This window comes from Choloepus didactylus, chromosome 3, assembly GCF_015220235.1.
Source record: "Choloepus didactylus isolate mChoDid1 chromosome 3, mChoDid1.pri, whole genome shotgun sequence".
NCBI classification, from domain to species: Eukaryota; Metazoa; Chordata; class Mammalia; order Pilosa; family Megalonychidae; genus Choloepus; species Choloepus didactylus.
The window spans coordinates 142694185-142713043 of record NC_051309.1 but is presented as its reverse complement, the minus strand read 5'-3'; the positions used below and the strand labels follow the sequence as shown (position 1 = coordinate 142713043).

General features: G+C 36.1%; 1 pseudogene; it reads right to left on the bottom strand.

Annotated features, from left to right (window-relative positions):
* Positions 1-1714: 1714 nt before the first annotated feature.
* On the bottom strand, positions 1715-3363 carry LOC119530463 (annotated as a pseudogene).
* Positions 3364-18859: the final 15496 nt, after the last annotated feature.

Sequence of the window (18859 nt, the reverse complement as noted above, 5' to 3'; positions counted from 1 at the left end):
GCACACAATGCTGTTTGATAGTCTTACCCACAGAATAACTTCTTTCAAAATTGTAGTCAGTCCTCTCAAACACTACCACTGCCTTATCAACTAAGTTTATGGAATATTTAAAACTCTTTGTTGTCATTTCAACAATGTTCACAGCATCTTCACCAGGAGTTGTTTCCATTTCAAGAAACCACTTTCCTTGCTCATCCATAAGAAGCAACTCCACATCAGTTAAAGCTTCTTCACAAGTTGCAGAAATTCAGTCACATTTTCAGGCTATTTCCACTACATTTGTAGTTCTTTCCTCCACTGAAATCTCAAACCCTTCAAAGTTATGCATGAGAGTTGGAAACAACTTCTTCCAATCTCATGTTAATGTGGATAGTTTGACCTCCTCCCATGAATCAGGAATGTTCTTAGTGGCATCTGGAATGGTGAATCCTTTCCAGATGGTTTTCAATTGACTTTGCTGAGATTCGTCAGAGGAATCACAACCTATATGTCAGGAGAATAAAAGGGGCTACTGCTGCTCCCCAAAGAAAGTCAGAGGATGATTCTGCTGTGCCTCTTGCCAAAGCAGCCCCCAAGTCTTGTCCTTCTGTTTCTGTCTCAGTACAAACTATGGATGATGTGTGTTCTAGTTTGCTAATGCTGCAGAATGCAAAACACCAGAGATGGACTGGCTTTTATAAAAAGGGGGTTTATTTGGCTATACAGTTACAGTCTTAAGGCCATAAAGTGTCCAAGGTAACACATCAGTAATCAGGTACCTTCACTGGAGGATGGCCAATGGCGTCCAGAAAACCTCTGTTAGCTGGGAAGGCACGTGGCTGGCGTCTGCTCCAAAGTTCTGGTTTCAAAATGGCTTTCTCCCAGGACATTCCTCTCTAGCAAGCTTGCTCCTCTTCAAAACGTCACTCACAGCTGCACTCCCTTTCATTTCTGAGTCAGCATGTTTTTTATATGGCTTCACTGATCAAGGCCCACCCTGAATGGGTGGGGCCACGCCTCGATGGGAGTATCCCACCAGAGTCACCACCCACAGCTGGGTGGGGCACATTCCAAGGAAATCTAATCAGCACCAAAAGTCTGTCCCACAAGACTACATCAAAGATAATGGCGTTTGGGGTACAAAATGCATTCAAACCGGCACAGTGTGCATGAAGCATTCATGAAGAAGACAGAAGGGCTACTGTGACAGTTTTTGATGCCATAACTGGCTTCTGTTCACATCAGTGGTTCATGGAGGAACACACTCTTAATTAAGGTTAGGTGAAAGAGCTATTTCCACTGTCAGGGTATTTTCTAATTTCAGTGCAAAGAATATACTAAAATTTATCCTTGGTCAGAATTTACTGCATTTAAGAGGGGGTATTTCATTCAGAATAGATTGATTATTGAAGCAGTGCTGCTAACATCCATTCCCTTTAATATCACCATTTCCATCCCATTTCTTTCCCTTATCCAGTTCTTTTGAAACATGTGATCAGGGGAATCTCAGTTACTTATTTGTTTTTACTCTATCTTGTGTGCTATAGGAACCTGAGTAGAGATTTCTGAAGAACTGGTTTATTTTACCCCATCTTGGCTTTTGTGTTTGAGTTATTTTAAATATTTTCTTGTAAATATTTTGTAATATTTTACTTGTAGTGAAATGGATCACGTCATTTCCTAATACAATGCAGGATTCATGGGAATCAATCTATTCTGAAAGAAATACCCCCTCTTAAATGCAGTAAATTGTATCATCTTCCTTGGGTCACTGAATCAAATTGGGTGGGGCATTTAAAACCCTTGGGTTTGGCAAGGGAGCTGGTGGGAAAAGCCCAGGTGGGGCAAGTCCAAGTGGAAGCACCAAAGGTGGGTGCATCATGGCAGGACGAGGTGGAGGGATACCTGGAGGTGCCGGGGGAGGTAGCCTTGGTGGAGGTCCTGGAGGAGGAGGGCCAGGAGGCAGACCTGGAGGTGCACCTGGGGGAGGGCCCGGCCGTCAGCCTGGTGGTGGTCCTGGAGGTAAAAGTCAGGATAAAGGCCCTCGGAGTCCTGGCATTCCAGGTGGTCTTGGGAATGGAGGAGCTCCTGGAGGAGGCCCAGGAGGAAGGCCTGTAGGTTGTCCAGGTGGCCGAAAAGGTGGTGCAGATGGTGGTCCAAGAGGAGGTGGTCCTTGTATCTGAGAAGGGGGAACAGATTGTGGAGGAGCCTAATGCTGTGAAGAAGCTGTAGATGTGCCATCAGAAAGAGATTCTTCTTTATGCTGTTTTTGTGATTGCTTTTCTGCTTCAGAATCACCAGAATCATCTTCATCATCATCCTCGGAAAATTCCTCTGCTTCTCATCCCTCCTCTGGGATTTCCTGACCTGCCATTCGAAGCATCATGGCTTGAAGAAGAGTCAGCTCCTTCATGTTCTTCTTTTTTTTCCTTGATTTTCCAGGCATATCTGCAAATTGTACACTCAGACCTGACTTTTTCCTTCAATGCTTTCTCTCACTATCATCACAGTGCACAAATTCATCCCCCACACTTTCTCCATCTGATCTGTCAGCGCCACTGTCATCAGTGCTGTCATCATGTTTACTCTGATCCATGTCTTCAGGATAGCCATCATCCTCACTGTTGCTAGAAACATCATCATCATGATCTCGCTGAGCAAGTTCAGGACTATATAACATATCTTTCTCTTGCCTACAAGGAGGAAGATCTAGGGCAAGCCCACTTTACAGCCATACATCTGCAAGACTTGAGGTGGAGGTGGACCAGGGGGAGAACCAGGAGGTTTTCTGCCAGGGGACAAACTTGGAACACCATGTCCAAGAAGAGGAAGTGTAGAAACTGCTTGAGATGGAATACTTCATAGGCTGAAGTCTTTTTAATGATGGAAGGTGACTGGGCACCAGGAAGCGGAATGTCCTGGATCAAGATATTGGAAGGGACATGAGACATATCTGACAAAGGAATACTCTAAACCTCCATGTGCTAAGCATTCTTGACAGCATCAAAATATTGACTAAGTTGAGCCCTCTTCTGTTAATATTCTACTTCTAGCTTTCTTAATTCTTTGTAAATACCTAGATTCTCTTTTTCATAAAGTTGTAGAATATGTTCAAAGGTTTTGCACAGCTTTTTATGTTTGTCTTTTAGAGCTTTTTCATTTAACTGGGGCCATTGCATGGGGTTAAATTCCATTTCATTGAATTTCTCCATGTCCTGGATAATCTGCTTGGGATCCTTCATCTTCAGAATTGTAGCTGGTACCATCATGCGCTGTTTTTTGTTTTTTGTTCTTCAATTCTCTCTTCCGGGCTTCCTTTTGGGCCTGGTCTGTGGGGTTCATAAATTTTCCATTCTTGGTGGATGATGTAGATCTCTGTCCCATGTTTAAAATCTGTATTGTTTACTTGTTCCTAAAAAAAAAAAAAAGAAGCAACACTTCAGCTGAGCTCCTGGGACTGCGAGAAGTGGGATGTAGGCGATTCCTGGCTTCTTTTACTTGGTAGTGGTCTTCCATTCGTTCCCTCAGTCAGCCACTCAGCCACCACCATCTTGAAACCTCGCAGATCATTCCTAACTTTTGATTTAAAGTGAAAGAAGTACGACTCTTTCTTTCACCTGACAATTTAGAGGCCATTGTAGGGTTGTTAATTGGCCTAATTTCAAGAGTCTTGTGCCTGAGGGACTAGAGAGACTTTAGGAAAGGATGACTGATGGGGAACGGCTGGTTGGTGGAGCAATCAGAATGCAGACACTTATTAAGTTCACCATCTCATATGGATGCAGTCCATTGTCTCCCCCAAACAATTACAATAGTAACATCAAAGGTCACTGATCAAGATCACCATAGCAGATATAATAAAAATGAAAAAATATGAAATATTGCAAGAATTACCAAAATGTGACACAGAGACAGGAAGTGAGCACATGCCATTGGAAAAATGATATCAACAGACTTGCTCAAAGCAGGATTGCCACAAACCTTCAATTTGAAAAAAAAAACAATATTTGTGAACTGCAATAAAATGAAGCTCAATAAAGAGAGCTATGCCTGTATTCTTTTAGCGGACTTTTCTGTTATATGTACACAAGAAATCTCAAATCTCAGCAGCATACAATAACAAATCTTCAATTTTTATGGCTATTTGGAAACATTAATTTTTAAAAATTAATAAAATACTAAAATTAGAACTGCATTTTTATGTTATATTTTAAATATAACCTCTCTAAAGTAAGAATGTTATAATAGTTGCCATAAAATAAGGGGCAGAGAATTTTATTAGAGAGATGTATGGCATATATATTTGACATATTAAAGCACTGCTTTTCATATTTCAAAGTACCTCAGAATTTCTGGAAAGCTCTTAAAACCAAAATTACTAGGTCCTACCCACAAGAGTTTCTGATTAATTAAGTCTCAGCCCAAAAATTTGCATTTCACCTATTTCCCAGGGAATACTGATGCTACTGGTCCAAGAACACACTTTAAGGAATAATACATTAAATAATTGCACATGTAACTTCAGATTAGAAATTTATTTCTTATGTATAATATCAGTTGATTAAATTGTTCCTTTAGCCAAACTAGTGCTTGAAAGGCAAAAATTGTTTGCCTCTATACCTGTTTTTTTTCCTTCTATATTGCTGGTCAGTAAAGAATTGAAGACAGGTAAGTTAGTTCCAACTAAATAACTCTATTCTTACAATTGTACATCCTATTTAAACATACAGGTATTTGTAGAGTTGAAATTATGGCACACCACACATGCATACACTTCTTTCTGTTCGTGGGAAAAAGAACATTTTCATACATTAATACACTGACATCCTGATTTTAAATAACCATCTTTGCTTCTGTTATGCCCCACCCCCATTTTTGACATGTGATTTTCTCAGACTTTGGCATGCTTGACTTGTTCACAATCAGTATACAAGAATCCTACAGAATTAATTTCAAACTTCAGATCCTTTTAGAAAATGGAAGGGCACCATATTCATAGTAGGTAGAGGAAAAAAATGAGAGAATTACTGTTTTTCATTGTAAAAAAATAAAAATCTTTAAATCCTTCTATTAGAAAATAATAAAAGAGGAGGTAAAGCAGGATTTTGGAGAATTAATTTTTTTCCATTTTATGTTCATTAAAGTGTGAGACAACATTTAAGCTTTATCACACAATTTTTTTTTTATGAGGTCGAGATCCAATACCCCAACAAAGCATTTTGCTAGAGGAAAAAGATGTTTTAAAGTACATAAAATGTTAGACGATCTGCCTAAGGTGGAGTATGAACTTCTGAAGCACCTGAAACACGACTATCTTTTATTTAATTGAAATGAAGAAGTCTGGGCAGGAGCCTTACGGGGATAAAACATTCAGCGTCTGTGTCAAAGCCACAGATTATTTCTTGTTATCACTGAACTGTTACCCTTCTAGCCAGCTAACAAAGGGAACATTAGCAGCTTCTGAAAGGCATCAAATAAAGTTTGCCTTGAAGCCAGTTATGTTCACAAAACCATAGGTCTTCAAAGAAATCATACAATTAAAACTAGGAAATTGAAGGAGTATTCAGGATTCATAAAATTTTAGTTACTAAAACCTCATTCAATCTCCACATTCAAAGTTGGGACAATAAGTTCGTGTGTAATATGAAAATAGGGAAAGGAAATTTAAATTGCACTCTCTTCAAGAAACTCTATAGAACATGACTGTAAAGGAGAAAGTTTTTTGAATCACTTGTTTGTTTTTCTAACGAGATTCCCCTGGCCCACTATACTGGGGGAAAGTCTCCCATGTGTCTATTCAAGGTTAGAATTTCAAAATCTTCATTAATATTTTGCTATTGCACCAGGATGATTCATGCTACACTGCCTTTCCTAATTAAATTAATAGCTACAAATGCTTACCAAAGAGATTAATTTATGTACTGCCCTCCCTAGAAGAGCTTGTTGCTAGGCAGCCTTTGGTGAAGGCTTGGCACCCAGCTCTTTCTCTCTCAAGACAAAGGCTGCTATGCATCCTTGACTAGAAGAATGAATGCTACACCGCCTTCACTAAGAGCATTCACCTTCATCTTTACATCTCAATTGCTCCACTTTAATTCTTTTAATCACTTGGTGCATTCTAGTGTTTAAAGCCTATTTAATCTGAAGTATATTTTGTCTCATGCTTCATGGACTTGCTTCAACATCTTATCTTATTCTTTTCTCTTTACAAGCATCAGTTCTACATTACACATAGATTTCCCACTACAAACAGGCATACTTTACAACTACTGAGGCATTTGCCATCATTAGTTATAATCTAGATCTTTTGCACATTACCTCTACCCGTAAAATTATATATTGCTAAATATTTGTTTGATGTAACTCCTGGTTTCCCACTCCCACACTACCCTGAATATATATATATTTTTTGAGACTGCATCCGTCAATTATTTCTTTTTCCTTGCTACTATATCTATAGATATCACAGCCACTGGGTGTTCATACTAAAGATAGATGTGGCTGTTCTCTCTGCTCTAGGATATACTTTCTGCTGCCAAATTTGCTACCAGTAAGTTTGTCATTTGTAAAACTTGTCCTTAATCCAAACTTGAATTGACATTCTTTCTTTCTTGTGAACAGGTGTCTCTTCTAAACTTTAAATCAAATTGAAATGAGCAATGAGTATGTGTATAACCAAGGTTATAAAAAGTAAATAATAAATGCATGCTTTTTAAGCATAATATTAAAAAAAAAAAAAAAAAAAAAAAAAAAGACTTGCTCATATAATACTAGCCTAGTTCCAGAGGACACCCTGACTGTGCAGGTTGAGTTTTCCTGGAGAATTTCAACAGTTCTTGGTAACTATTTCATTAGGAAGTGCTAGCCAGAGCTCTGATGTCAAATGTCTTTTCCATGTCTATCTGGTTCTTATAAAAGCTCTTCCTCAGTCTATGATTTATGCCTTGTCCCTCCATGCTTGCTTTGTGTGGGGGTTTTTCTTTCAGTGTGTATGTGTGCATGTGCACATGTAGTCAAATTCAACAGGAGAAAATCTGGAGGGCTCCAAAGGCAAGCCATACATGTTACTAGGGTTTATCTGTATCACCTATAATGTTTAGTGTATGGCTATGTTGTTTTTAACAAAGGGAACCCATAGTATGGCTTAAATAAGATAACATTTTATTTATGCTGACATAACACTTTAGAGCTGACATATCCAAGCTGGCAGGTAGCTGGACTCTAGGGATCATTCAATGATCCAAGTCCATTACTTCTTATTGTTCTACTGTCTTTTAAGAATGGTCATCCTTTACATGGTAAAAGTAGCGTCACCATCATGTCCTTCCTCTTCTATCTGTTAGACAGAAAAGAAAATAGATGTGGAGACCAAGCCAATTTTCTTTTATGTAAATACAACAGAAATTGCACATATCATTCCCCATTACAAAAAATTAGTTTCAGGATCTAGCTACAAGTAAGGCTATGAAATATAGTCACTAGGAGACAAGTGCATGCCCCGCTAGATGTTTAATAATAGAAAAGAAGAAGAAAATGGACTTGGGTGAGTGTATCATTTGAGGTTTTATCAGAGAAACAGAACAATTACAATGAAATAAGGACTTTTAATAGAAATCAGACCTTATACAATTGTAGAAGGAGGTAGGTAAGTAAAAGTCCAAATGAGGGAGTAAGAAGATCAGAGAAAATTGATGAATCAGACCTCCTAAAGCTGAGGCACTAGTGACAACTAGGAGTTTGAAGAGAATTCTGGGAAGAAAGGCATGGATCATGATGGGCAGTGGTGGAGTTGGGAGACACATATGGAGAAAAATTGCCTCTGTGTAGCTCTGTCAACCCAAGTGTGCATTGGTAGGCCTGGGACTACTGTCGGCCAGGGAGGCTGTCCATCAGGAAGAAACCAGGAGGCAGAGTGGAGGAAAGCAAGGACAAGCCTCAATGTGCTGGGCATTTCTGTATGTGGTCTTTATTGTACCTACCCTAAAGACAGCATATATTTATGACTTCTCTGTCACTTATCCCCAATTTTTTCAATTTATATTTTTGTCCAACTCTAAATCAGGAGCATAAAGTAAAGGAGATTCTGGGAAATGTAACCAAGCCGAGGATAAAACAGTCCAACTAAGGGAACAGCAAAAAGTTGAACAAACTGTTTTCACCAAGCAGTTTGCAGAACTGGGACTAAAATTCTATATAAGATTTTTATAATAAATTTCACCAGCACTAAATGTCCCTACATAAGCAAATGTATTTCATTTCCACTCTACTTCTTTAAAAGTCTACCTGTTCATAACATTTTAGAGAGAAAAGCCATGGAGAAGATCAAGAAATGAAGTGAGGACAGATAGATTAGATAGATAGATAGATGATAGATGATAGACAGAGAGAGAGAGAGAGAGAGAGAGAGAGAGAGAGGAAGGCCAGTGTGATAAGGGAGAGAGAAAAGCTGTGAGTTGGGTGGTGGTGTCTCATCTTTGGTCTGTAGTCATGTCAACTCAGACACTGATAGGAAATTAAAATCCCTTTAAAAAAATCTAAATAGGCAAATTGATGTCACATAAGAGATATTGGTTAATTTTATGTGTTTAATACTTAAGAAAATTTTTGACTAAAGGAATTAGGGAAGCAGAGAGGCTGAGGAGTACCTTACTGGAATTTATCATAGTATTTTATAAGCATCTTATTGGTTAATGACTGGGAGTTACTCCATTGTCCCATATTTGAACAAATCATATAAAGGTAGTTATTTTTAGGTACTGTAACATGTTCTTAATTAGTACAGAAAGATAGAAGAGGAAGCATGCTGGATCATCAAAAGGCCATTTTCAGTTTTTCATCAAAAACTGTTCTTGTGCCTCATTCTACTTTAGAGTTAACACTAACTTCACCTCCTCCCTGTCTGCCATAGTGGAATGATTTCTAGATTTGTTCCTCATCATATTGCAATTGCAGGTTTTCATCATCTTGTTTCTAAACTGGCAAAATAATTTTCCTGATTCTAATCCTTCCCTAATTTAGTCTGTGTTTCAAGGGTGCTTCAAAGGTTGTTTTTATAAAAGAAAAATATATAATTAAAACTTTGGTTTAAAAATTGCAACTAGAACACAATTGTTAATCTCTTCCCTCCATCACCAAATCCTTCTAAAATGAGAGCAAATGAATTAAAAATATATAAACCCACCAATAGAGAGAGAGAGAAAGAGAGAGAGAGGGGGGAGAGAGAGAGAGAGAGGGAGGAACTTGGAGAAGTGATAATGGCCAATGAGTTGAAAACAAAATGTTAGAACCAGGCATCAAATCAAAATATTGGTGGGTAGAAAACAAATAGGAAGAGGTAGTTGTCTTAGTGGGTTAGAGAAAGCAGATTTATGAAGAAGGGTATAATAAATACTACAATATTTGTTAAAATGAAAGGACTTACCTTCAACCCAACATAATTTAGAAAGACCCACATAAGACTACAACATAGTGGTATATATGAATACTATAGAAAGTATCCTAAAAGCTTCCAGAGGAGGATAATAACAGTTTACATACAATGATATTGAAAAATATCAGAGACAGAAGATATATAAATGTCCCTGAAAAGGAAAAAGAGACTAAATACAAATGATAGAGTATCAGAGTGACTGAGATTTCTCATCAACACTGAAACCTAGAAAGCATGAACAAATGTCTTCAAAATTCTGATTGAAAACAATTTACTACCTCTAAAACTATACCAGGACAAACCACAATATGAAATATGAACTACTTTCTCATGCATCACTCTTAGAGAATATGGGAGAATGAACCATATAAAATAAATGAAAATAGCAAGAGAAGGGAGGATATGGAATACAGAAACAGGAAAAGAAAAAAGTTAAACACAGAGGGAATTCAGTTAGTCCCAGGAAGTCACGGCTTATTTTTGTAGTCTGATATAATTTTTGTAAAGTGTGTTTTACTCTCAAAGGTGTCCTAGTGTGTATTATAAAATATAAAGCTACACTATGTATTAAAACGTATATCTCAACCTGTCCAGATTAGAGAAGAGAATCCCAAGCCTTCAGGAGGAATGTTTCTAAGGAGGAGGAGAAAAAAACAACAACAGACAGACAGAAAGGAACTGATGTGTTTTATCCTAACAAAAGGAGTTTTATAGTTTAATCAGAATGTTTGAGGGTGAGCAAATGTTAAGTATACAGTCTATGAAAAACTATTGAAGAAGAAAAGAAATATAATTGGAATACAAAGGTTCAGCTATACATTATGTGTGTATATATATAAAGTTATAATGTAAGCATTGAATGATTATTAATACTGTAAGAGTATTACAGGAGAATGTATGTGTGTATTTGCATGTACACATAGGTGTAAGAAAACTTAATCTTTATGATGGTTAATTTCATGTGTCAATTTGGGTATGTTATGGTGTCCAGTTATTTGATCAAACAAGCACTGGCCTGAATGCTACTGTGAGGGTATTTAGCAGATGGATTTAAATCATTAGTCAGTTAATTGTATCTATATCTGATTACACTTAAATTAAACAACGAGATTGCCTTTGGCAAAAAGACGAATCTCCTCATCCAGTTGGGTGAAGGTCTTAAAGTGAGAACTGAAGGTTCTCAGTCTTCTTCAACTAGCTTATCTATGATGGCAATAATTCTTGTATTTTTGGAATTAAACAGGTTATGAGGCAAAACTAAACGGGTAAATCAACCAGAAAATAAAATTTTACAGAACTACCCTGGGTGGATTTATTTTTCTGTTTTCTGGAAATTTACCAGATGTCATCTAGATGTCCTATGCAACCTAGATGGTTTCTAGATTACATGGAACATAAGACTTGGCCAAATGTTCCCAAACCACACTTATATATGTCCTACTCAGGCTTTCAGGTATTAAGTTACTTTTCCATCTAGAAGACAGAATGTGAGACTTTGGATTCAAAGATCCTCAACATCATTTTCTTCAGTTTATGCAGAACTTGGGGAAACTAGGAAGGGTAGAAAATTTTGCAAATGAAATACATTCTATTCCAAATCACCAGTGGTCTTTTGTTTTCTCTGTTTGTATGCTATAAAGAAGGAATACATGAAATGCAAATAAACCTCAAAAATTAAGCAGCCTGTGAGCAAAATTTTGCCTCAAGAATATTTATCTATGTGATTGTTGCTAGTAATACTTTAAAAACATATTCTATATTTGTTTTCAAAAATAAGGGATTGGTAGAGGGTATTTTTACATATTGATATGGCTGAATATTAGATAATTATAAAAATTATATTCTGTGATTTTATTTTTTAGATCAGGAAATTATAATAATGTAAAAATAGAATGAAAATTGTACAAAATGGCATCTGTTTTATTTTTTAATATTAAAATCTTTTAGGAAAGGTTTCATGACTTTTAATACCAACAGTACGAAAATGGTTCTCTATCTAAGGCTTCAGTCCTAACCTCCTTCCAGAAATCATACTCCTGTATTTGGCCACCTACTTGACATTTCAACTTGAACGTGTAATAGGTATGTAAGATTCCATCCACTATTCTCCAAGTTCTTACCATCTCAGATAATGGCATCAATATACATGCGATTGCTCAAGCCGTTAATCTAGGATTTCCCCTTGCCTCCATCTTTTAATCCATATGCAAAATGTTTCAGTTCTAACACTGAGTCAAATTTCATTAATATTTTCTTCCCTCTGTTTCTTTTGCCCTTACTGTGGCTGGAACCAAGCCACTGGCATTTCTTATTGATTAAGGTGAGACCAAACTCTTGAATTGTCTCCCTTCTTTTATATTTATTTGCCTCTGACAACCCTTCTCTACAAGAAACCAGTGTGAACTTTTGAAAATGGTGTTTATAATACAACGCTTAATACCTTTGCTTAAAACCCTCCAATGTTTTCTCATATTGAATTAAGAAGAATGCCCAAACTTCTTGATTTATGAAGCCCCATATGATTTGGTCCCGGCTATTGTTGGAACCAATTCTCAAACCGCTTATGACTTTGTCCATTATGGTCAAGGAACACCAGTTATTCTTTCTGCTGCTTGATTGTACTAAGCTCCTCCTAATCTTAGAGACGTCACATTATTTAGTCCTTTTCTATGGAGGCTGAGTTTGGGAATCAGAAGTAGTTTTGAGATATTAAAGACCATGAACAAGGTCTTGCTGGCAGGATGGTTCAAAGAATTCGGCAAAACTCATTTGCCACTCTGATTTGTGTATTCTTTCTTTTTAATGTTTTTGAGCTTCCTGAGAAGAATGTGTAGAAGTTTTAACTCATGGCATCTTCGAAGCACAGTTTGATCGCAGAGGATTCGATGAAATTATATGAATGAAAACATCATGATTATATGTACAATAATTCCAACTCAATAAACACACCCACAATATAGCTCAAACAAAACTATTCTAGACTATGTGTCTGAGAACTCAGTGAGAAGAGAGAAACAAGCTAATGGGAAGGAGACAGTTTTAAGGTCATATCTGCAAAGCAAAATTGATAATTTAGAAATTCTTGACCTGGATTCTATGGATAGGCTTTAGGGGGTTCTATAATTTCCAGTAAACCTTAAGCAAAATGTTTTGCATTTGAAAATTTTTCTAAAGGAAAACATCCTTAACTCCATCAGATATACAAATGGACCTGAAAAGTAAGTGAACAAACATATTTCTTTTGCTATAGGATAAATAAATAAATAAATAAATAAATAAATAAATAAATAAATAAATAAATAAATAAATAATAAAAGAAAAATCTATAGCAAAACAAAAATCTAAGAAGTCCCCTTGTGAATGGTTATATGCCTATACGTTCTATTAACAACCATCTGTAGATTTGGGTAGGATAGGAAGGATAATTGTATCTCTCTCTTTTTTTGAATATTTAGTGCTTTGCCAACCATGCAACTCTCTGCATCTCAGAAGAAATTCTTCTAAATGCAACAACCTCATTGTAGTAAGTTTATTGCTAGGCCCCAAATTATTTTTCTGTTTTCATTGATACGATTATTACTATTCTGCTATATCACACAAACCTGAGCTGTTATTCATAGAAATTTTAAGATCTAAGTTTATTACGCTATTTATCATACAAACATGTAAAAATAAAATATAAATGCTACTGATTCAAAGTCTACTCCTATGCAAAAATTCATGTTTATTGAAAATTATAATGCAAATTTAAGTTAAGCAGCTCTGCATTGTGCTTCTTCAGTAACCGAGCTCATTTGTTTTGTTTCTAGCTATAAATGTCTACATAAATTAGAATAATTCTCTATATATTATCCATAAATGCTTACATAAAGTGTGACTAATGTTTTCAATGTGATATTATAATGTTAGTACAAAAAAAGATTACAAGCAAATCCTTATAGCCGTAAAGAAAATAACTGCCAGAGCTTTAGTGGCAGCCTCCCTTTTAGGTATTGTCTGAATAACACTTGTGATTCCCCAGCAATGCATTTCTAAGTTGTCCAAAGTTACTCCTGTCTGTTCCAAGTACTTAACATTCTTTTACTAGACTGTCTTCTAATCCTTTCATTGAATCTTTTGTGTCCTTTCCTTACCCTCTCCTTGAAATTCTCACAATGGTTTCAAACTCTTAAAAGAAGAATTCTGAAGTTGTTCATAGCCTTGCATCTTCATGGAAATTGCAAAGCTGTTTAAAGCACTGAGAGACAACACAGAAAGAAAGTGTCCAAGGCATAAAGAACTGAACTCCTAAAGTAACTTCCGTGAATCAAAAAGTAAATGCACAAATCAGAAATCAGTGCAAGGAATTAATTAATACCTAATTCTTTCTAACACATTATGGGAGTTTGTTTAACCAATTTTATTTCTAAAAGCCCAGAGTCCACATTTCTGGGCCTGGTGAGAAACCTGACCATTTTCAGAAAAACCCAGCTGATCTCTGCATATAAATAAAGCTATTAAGACTTAACTTAGAATTCAAAATGGTCATGTTGATCCCTGCATATAGGTGCATTCAAACACAAGTGGGGATTTCCAGGAAGTAACAAAATCATTCTGAATTTCTCATTTCCATTTAGGCTGGCCAAATAAAAATTTGATTTTGAGTTCAGATGGAGCATAAATGCTACTAATTGCAACACATGACCAAAATTGTATGTGAAACTTGGGGGTTTAATCTACTGGCATTCCCAAGCCTGTACATCATGTGCTGAATCTTCACTTTGTCTAGAAATACTTTTGGCTTTTTCTAAGCAGAACCACCACTTTCATTTTCTACCATTGCTGGACTTGCCCCCTGGTTTTGCTCTGTCTTTTTTACTTCTGGTATCCAGGAAGAAAATGGCATGTGACAATCAAGTTTCCTCTTCACCAGCAATATACATATGGCTGAAAATTTCTGTACTATCTCCAGAAGAATGAGGACTTCACTTTTCTAGTGTTCAGGCTCTTGTTTTTCTCCTCCATTGGCTCTCCAAAGACACATATGCCTTTTCAGTTATCCAACCTCATAGCACTCTATATTACCTACCTGTATTATTGAACTAGTTACATTTATTTCTTTCAAAGATTACATGGATTTCCTCCAGGGTCCTATTGCATATGCCTGAGAAAGGATGATTGCTATTTGGAGGCAATATTATTGCTAACCAGAGAGTTAAAGATCTCTATTTATTTTTAATCTCCAAATTTATTCTATGTTTTGTGACAGATAAATTAGATTTTAGCCCCAATGGCAGAGCTCCTCTTGGGAATAGTGTAGTGTCTAGCAGATTTTAAATGTCAATGGAAAGTTCATCAGAATACTCTCAGACACATTTCTTCAAGCACTGAATTTGGACAGAGGGTAAAGTCAATGTCAAATGTCTTTTTTTTTTTTTTTTCCACAGACTTCGTTTAAAACTGGAGCAGGAATTTAGAATGTGGAAAGAGAAAGAGGAGACTGGAGGGCAAGGGATACTGAAAACGGTTTCACTTAAGCGCTTGGTTTATGAGTTCGTGGCTCCATTAGCCCAGAGGACCCCTCAGCTGCCCATTCATACTGGACTCAGCAGTGCTGAATTCCAGGACAAATCTTTATTCAGCTCACTTCAAATGGGGCTGGAAGCCAACTAAAATTAAAAGATGCGTGACCAAAAGCCCAAGATTTTCTATATATCTGGGGAAGTGAAGCATCCTGAATGCAGAGATATCATACACTAATATTCTTACTGTCTGTGACGCAAACAAAAGACTCCCTAACAAAAGCCATTAAACTAACTTTCAGCCGTAGGATTGGACCTGAAAAAAAGAAGGTGGTGGGAAGAGGTTTACTGATATCTTTCCCATAATTCACGTAGTGCTGAAGTTAAAAAACAAAACAAAACAAACCAAAACAAAAATCACACTTACAATTTGCCTGTTAAGTATCTATTTCATAGCCAGACTGAAGAATTTTGGATTAAAATCACTCATTCTCAGGTCCTATTGTAAACATCAAAATAATGAGCATAGAAACATTTACTACAGGTTGTCTCTTGCTCTACATTTAGACAGTTAAGGTCATTAGGATGAACCTGTTTCCCAGGTAGGCAGGAAAAATCCTGGTTTTTAACAGATGCCCATTGTATAAGGAGGCCCTATTTCTTGCTCAAAAGTGTGCAGTTTGTAGAATAAATGGTATGACCCCACTAATTATGACAAGTATATGGATTTATTTATTATCATCAAACATATGGTATAAGCAAATATCCCTTGATTTGTTCCTGCATGTCAATGTTATGTTTTCATTGGCATGAGGACACTCCAAGATTAGAAGAAAAAAGTATCAGAACTTTCTAATATATGGTAATCATAATGTTCAGTTCTTTCTATGCATTATACATATATAATATATATAAAATAATTGCATTGTTATATATAGGTTATATCAGATAACATGAGTGCATTTTTGATTAATAAAAATTGAAGACAGAGATCACACAATAAGCAATGTGTTAAAATGGTGCCTGAAAGTGATTTTACAGAAAACCATTTGGCTATCTATTGATTTAACTAGAGATACATCGAAAGGAAATATAAAATGAGAAAAAAAATACGTGAAGTATAATTGACATAAAATTTTAAAGTAATTTTGGTCATAATAGTGAGTCACATGAACTATATCGTTTTATTTAGAGCAAAAATAACCACAAACTATCTACATATAAAAAAAATGGGAGTCACATTTTTATAAGTAGCCTTGTGACAAAGAAACATCAATTTTTCACTGCCTTCCAAAATGGTAAATAAATTCAAATTCTCACAAAGTACAAATTGATGGTTTCAGTAAAGTTGGGCAAAACATTTTTACTGGTTGTCTAATCTAATTGAACACTCATTTAAAATAAATTTTCAATACCTTAAGCTAATTCAAAGTCATGGTCATTATTCCCTAAAATCTCATTTGTTCTTGATACCTCTTTGAAAATATATCCTATGCATTTTATCACTTAATGTCATATTTTTTAATTAGAGAAGGTGTAGGTTTGCCTGTCATTTTGAGGTTAATAGTAATTAGGGTTATGCATGTCAATATAATAAATACAAAGATCTCTTGAATTTAATATTAATTAACATACAACAGCTACTTCAGCATCCAAATGACTTATATTTGTATATTCCTATTTACTAAATCACTACTTAAAATCACTCCTTTCTGAAGTTACTAGCTCTTTCCTGGCATAAAATTACTGCAAATAAGCTAACAGAGTATAGGTGGAGAAGGAGGACTGGGGGAAAATGTGGTCCTGAGAGGGGAAAGCATTAGCATTTCTATTTGTGTAACGTGTAGCACACCCAGGCATGTAAATACACCCCATGCAGACATCACTCTGCACAGCATGCTGCTGAGATGCTCATTCACTTTAGACCTCCCATTTCTTGACAATTGTCAGGTGGAGCTCATTTAGTCTATGCACTGAGCTATAAAAGTATCTGTATCTAAATAAAAGTTGAGATTCCATACTCATGAAATGAGAAGTAAGTCTGTTTTACTATGCAGTTATTAAAAACATGATTGTGTATAATAAACCATAAAAATGTCTATCTGAAGGTTCTTACAGGAATGGTTTCTGTTTTAAATAGTTTATACTGCTTCTCCATATGTTGCCTTTGTTTTACTGAATTTTTAGGCACATGTGGTACCTGTTCCAGGCTTCTCTGATCTTAGTCCTTACTGCATAATAAAGATTTTTTGTCTTTTACACCGAAATTTCTTAAAGTTTGTTTCTAAAATACTTGTCTTAATTTTATTGCTGTGGAGACCTTCACTATGCTGGAATATGTTTGCCCAAAGTCTGTTGCTGTTTACTTTTGAAATAATATTGTGGAGACAATTTTATTTATCCTTGTAACCAGTGGGATGATCCATACCCCATCCCACCCTCTGGGATTAGATCTACTTGTGTTGGGTGAATGCTTTAATAAGCTTCCTTGGATGCCTGGAGGATGGGGCTCCAGAAAGTGGTTGATACCTTGAAAATCTTATAAATATTGAGAGTGAGCTAAATTGCTCTTAAAAAAAATGGGGTGATTTTAGTGGCTACAAATTTGATATAAAGTGGAGAAAAGAGAGAAAGGCTCTGCTGTTGGTAACCCTTAATTTCTGTAAATGAACCTGATACGTATATGTAAATTAGATATCTAGATAAAGATATAGATATATGTATATGCATATAATGTATCTATATGTGTATTTGCATGTTTGAATGACTGTTAAAGACTGAAATTCGGTGAGTTATACAATGCAAACCACCTAAATTTTCCTTATGATATTCTTTAGTAAAATCCATGTAGTCCACTAACTGGCTTATGCAGAAGATGGTATTTTGGGCTAATCCAAAAACATCTGCCTTGTGCTTCACAGTTGTAATAGGGCAAAAACAGAGGCTGTCCTTGGGCAGAGAGCAGTATCTGGTCTATTTATTGAGATCCTAGCTAAAATCCATGAACTAAGACACAGCACTTAGTGGCATTTTGTTTTAAATCAATACAGCAAATGAGGATATATATTTACCATGACTTCCAGATTCCCTTTTGGGGGATCTGAATTGAATCAATAGTCATTTGTATATAATTTCAATGTTGTAAGGAAGTTAAGAAAATTCCTCTGAATTGCTTTATTACTGCTTTTGGGGCCAGGGGGGATGCATTTTTAAAGACATGATATTTTATGGAGCATTTGTTTTAGCTAATTTGGCAGTGTCCAAGAAACTTCCATGCAGTAACAGACTGGAAATCATCTTCAGCACTGCCTTGAAAGAAAAAAATTACTTAAGAGTTTTAATATTTCCCTCAAAAGGCAGGTATGCTTGGACTGATTTTAGGACCTACGTTTTTTCTTTATCTGCTATATCATGATTGGATGGTTAGATCTCAAGAAGGCTTTGGAACTAATAATTGGAACTATGTGTTATCTTCAATAAAAGGCATGAGCCCTAGACTGCCAGAGATTATAGAGTAAGACTGAATTATGGTGAGATATGCCACTGTAAGATGAGAGAGGTGTCAGAGAAAGTAATGGCTTTTAATACTTTTTTTCAATATGCACCATTAGCAATATCAATGTTCTCAAATTTCCAAATGCCTCTGTCTCTGCTGCTAATAGCACTTGAGTTGGTTTCCAGTAATAAGGACAGGGCTTTGTATGTCAGGTTTCTGATCAGACGTCAGCAGCAAGAAGAGAGGACTTGCACACATGAGTTATGTCTTGAGAGATTTTCACAGGTAGGAATATGATGAGGTTCTGTGGCTCAGGGTATGGAAAACTAGGCCAGGCTGCACAAGCCTGTGTGACTTTCATACATAACAAAGTCTCTCTTAAGAAACCTAGGTTTTTTTTTCATAGAGGTAAGGGACCTGTCAGAGTCTTCATATTAATGGAACTATTTTAAA